Source organism: Xenia sp. Carnegie-2017, unplaced genomic scaffold (genome assembly GCF_021976095.1).
Source record: "Xenia sp. Carnegie-2017 unplaced genomic scaffold, XeniaSp_v1 HiC_scaffold_16, whole genome shotgun sequence".
In the NCBI taxonomy this organism is placed as follows: domain Eukaryota; kingdom Metazoa; phylum Cnidaria; class Anthozoa; order Malacalcyonacea; family Xeniidae; genus Xenia; species Xenia sp. Carnegie-2017.
Window position 1 is genome coordinate 12294728 of NW_025813469.1, and position 4630 is coordinate 12299357.

The 4630-nt window shown below is 33.2% G+C and overlaps 1 long non-coding RNA gene across 1 annotated transcript; it reads left to right on the plus strand.

The window, feature by feature from the left end:
- Positions 1-837: 837 nt before the first annotated feature.
- Positions 838-4228, plus strand: LOC124436494. Its single transcript, XR_006945369.1, has 3 exons — positions 838-916; positions 3658-3798; positions 3951-4228. It is a non-coding gene; the product is annotated as an uncharacterized LOC124436494 (long non-coding RNA).
- Positions 4229-4630: the final 402 nt, after the last annotated feature.

Consider the following 4630-nt stretch of genomic DNA (forward strand, 5'->3'; position numbering starts at 1 on the left):
AGTAATTAAGTAAAATTTTTATACATGTACTTCAACTTTGTTTTGAACATTGTTGTTATTCAAAATTGTTTTGGTGTAATTTCTTAAGATGTTTGCATGGAATTAATTTCATAATGGCGAATCACTAATACCTTAAATTTTTAAGACTCCTAAGCCAAGCAAAACTACATTCTAAAGTTTCGTAAAAAATTGACACAGCTATTACTCTATTTCAATGCAGCTGTCGGAAAAGTAAGGATGAAAGAGACAGTTGAGAAAGTTTGAAATAATAGTTTTTGGAATGAATTCTCAATGGAATTTGAAAAATTTACTGACTAAACACAAAGATTTGATGCAAGAAAAATAACGAGCTTCTTCTTTAATTAAAAAACATGAAAGATAATTTATGTATCCTACTTGAAGATACGAATTCCAGACAATTTATACAAAAAAATTTGGTCGTTTTAATTGAGCATAAAGTCAGCGATGTTACTAATAACTAATATGTAGCATTTCATAACAGTGGGAAGGCTTCGATTACACAGAACAAATTCCAATAGTTTGTTCTTCGATATATTTACAATTTAAATGACCAAAATTGTGAACGTATAATGAATTTGAAATTACTGCTATAATTTATTTTTTCTGACGCTGGTTCACCTATGCGTCAAATCATACGTGGGGGAAATTTTAAAAATATCTTAGCGATCAATTCCAACAATAAACTCCTTCATTTATACTTTTCTAAGGTACAAAAAATACACTTTTTAAGCAGGTAAAAATTTTCTTCTAGAAAATATACAATTATAGTGTAAATGAATACGCTTTGAGTTTTGAAACGTGTGCTTTTCTCTTTTTAGTGTTGTAACCAATCCAAATCTAAAGCATGACGTTTGACATAAGAGCGCATTACTATAAAATATGGACATTTGGTGTGGTAAGTTGGTCTGAACCATTAAACAGAATGCTGATATTTGTTATATTTATTTATAGATTCATCATATATTTTTAGAACATTGGTGATTGTAAATGCATTCCAAATGACCCTTAGAAAATTTTAATTTCATGAAGATAGTTAAAGAATGAACGGAATATGTAACTGCTCTGCTACTTCCCGCCAAAGCTTTAAGGCATCAATTCAACAAATCTTTGCAAGCACGGCCCAAAGACAGTTTGTTAACACAGTAAGCTAAAATAAGCAAAGGCGCAGGAAAAGGAGGAAAGGGGGGGGGGGGGCAACTGCTCCCAATATTTCCCATACTAAGGCTTAATATATGTAATTCAAAAATGCCAGTCATATAAATCAATGCGTAATATATCTAAGTGACCATTGGGGAGTGTTTTGCCCCTGCAAAATGAAATCCTACAGGCGCCACTGTAAATGAGAGACTTTAACAAAAAACATTAGTGTCTGCTGGCTCATGTAAGTAGAGGCATATATACCAAAGGATAGCACAAATATTTATCTCAATGGTTTGCGCTTAAACAATTAGGATATCTTACTTTTAGACAAGACTTCACTTACCATCTAATGCAGGATGTACACTGGCTAAGATATAATTAAGCTGACCATATGTTTTTGTACACAACACTCAATCGTGAAAATTTATATTTATTTTGTAACAAAGCTTATACGTTGTTTGAGTGAAGAGTTATTTATCCTGTTTGCGATTATTTCTAAAATTGGTAGTTTAATGTCGTGGTCACTCACAGCAAGATAGCAATTTTATGCTTCGAATTTGGGAAAATAGATTAAAATAACTGGGATAGTTTTTTTGTTGTTAAATTATTGCAAAAATATTAGCGACCTTTTCAAATGATGTGAAAACAATCAGCACTTTTTTGACATAATTACGTAACGGACCAATCAGAATGCGTGATGAAAATAAAATATAAACAAATCAAGCACTATGTTTAATCAACTTTCTGCAGTTTGTTGTTGAATTTTTTGACGAAATAAAAGCTGTCTGTTAATAAATGAGTATTTTTCTTCAATTTTGCCGTATGACATTTTCAATCACAGGAATTTCCTCAACACGTATCTAAAAAGATAAAAATTACCATGCTGCTTCCATGAAGTTTTAGAAAGCAAAGTTATTATCGGGGTGATTGAACAAATGTAAAAACAAAAAAGAATGACGTCATCCCAAGCAGCGAGTTGACGTTTAGAGCAGCGATAAGTTGTAGACGGTCCATCTTCATTTACATTGCCATGTTCTAACCAGCACAATTTAAACTTTATGAAATAAAACAGATTACTAAAAATATAGCTCTTTTTAAGATTTGGCATCAATATGTCGTAAAAGTAACCATAGCTTGGGATTTCATACAAACTATAATTAGTATTGCCGCACATACAGAAACTATTTCAAATGTCATCAGAGGCGTCGGCAAGGAGGTGACGTTGGGCAACTGCCCCCTAATATTTACTAAACATAAGTCTTTACATACATAAGTAAAATACTCAGTCATGCATATAAAACAATAATACATGTTAATGACATTTAAGGGGTGTTCCCCCAAAAATATAATTCTAGTACCAGCGCCACTGAATGTTCTTACATATAATATAATAACACGATGAAGTTGAGCAATTTCATTTGTCGCGAGCTAATTGGAATTGACGTCACAGAAAATTTCATGTTTATAAAAAAAAGGCGGATATATTTGAAATTTATCGCAATACCTCCCTGAATGGGAAAATGAAGATGTTCACAAAGACCTAATTGAGGCAGTTAACGTATTTGAGCAAAAAGAACAGAAAAAAACTCGGTTTTCAAACATTGATTTGTACTTCGTCTTCGATAACAAATTTTCAACAAAATTGATCAGTCATTGCTTGTTTATTTTGTTAGCCGATCACATTTTATCACGTGATTAAGCTAGCCAATAGAATTTCTTCAATCCTAGAATTTTTGCGAAATCAAGACTTTTCAACGTTCCAAGTGTTGGGAGACAAAGAAGACAAACTGTTTGACGGTTTAATTTGGGAATTTTTTCGATTTTATTTTATAAAACAAATAGATGACAATTAACCGTTGTCTATACAGTTATAGATACACGGGTAAGCGTCATTTGTGATAAAAACTAAAAAAGTGACCACGAGCCACCGGGGCGAGTTTTCCACTTAAGTATTGTACAATTTAGGCATATGGAAACATGAGCTTGCTCATTTACAAAAACTCAATTGCAGAAATGATTGACCATAGTGCTTATTTTGTCTACATTCAATTCTCTTGACACATATTGATTGGCTATTGAAATATCCACAAAAGCACTAATTGGTTGAACATATTTGGACATTGAGAGGCCAATATCCGAGTTTGGAAATCCATTTCGCTCTTCGACTGGAAGATCTCCTTTCACACCCTTAAATATCCTGAAATTAGTTGACCGATTACAACAAGCATCTTGATAATAATCATTACTATTTTTGACAAAAGCTAACTCTTGGGTGACTTTTTGAGCTAGAAATGGTAGGGGATAAATAAAGGTTGGGTGCACTGTCTGCTACCTTTGAAATGGATAATTATTACCAGGAGGCAATTATGGGGTGTGGGCTTAGTACGAGTTGGTCATCTCCTTGTTTTCTTATACAGCTCAATTTCTTGATTTTCCCTGTCAAGAGATGGTAAAATGCATGAACCTGGGGTAAAATAGTTATTTTTTGTTGTTCAGGTTCTTTTGCTAATTGCCGTCATTGTATTTTGCATATGGGGAAGACCAAGATACATGGAATACGGAATGAGTGTTGTTTTGATCTTTGTGATTAGTTTAAATGCCATCCTCATACTAACAATAACGGATACAAGTCCATTAGTAAGTAAAAAATGGCTTAACTATCTTCGTCATCGAAACAAATAGCTTTCATAAAGAAAAAAACTTTACTGCCTGGAATTCCTCATATGAATAAAAAAATACACTTTAAGAGAGCAATTTAAAATCCCGTCCATTGCACTTGTGATTTTAAGGTCTACTGGTGCAAAAATGTTTTCGCCATCTGGTTGCTCGCAGTTGGGGCTGTCTTAGCTTTTATGGTTCATCAATAGATGGAAGAAAATTTCAAAAGGACGCAAGGCATTTTGTAGTTTGCTTTAAAATTTCGCGACTCTCGGTCACTAACTTACTCACGCGTAACGTGGGACTGCATAAATTTTAATGTTTTTTATTCACAATATACTTCTTTATTAATACGAACAACACTTTAATTGTAAATAACACGGTAACAGTAATAAATGACAAAACCAAACCTAAAGTTCTGATTTTCCAGATAGTATAAGGCAGACAATGCTTATATGTACATTTTTATGTTTCTCAATTGGTTGAAGACATTCCGGGTAAAAGTAAAAAAGTAATTACAAATTGTATTGCAAATACAATGAGTAATTGGCTACAATTTAAAGCCATAGATTAAGATAAGGCCCCCAAAACAAGTGAAAAAATCGGTATGAAGCGCATACATGTAGGTTGCCTGGCAAATTACTGGCAACAAAATGAAGTAAACTGATAAAAATAATTCAAATGATATCATATGTTGTGCTCACTTTTCATTCGCCAGCACTCACACTGCATTTGACGAACGCCCTCGATCAGATTGCATGTCACATGACTGATCGCACGAGCTCAAATCATGGAAAGTGAACTCCTCGTG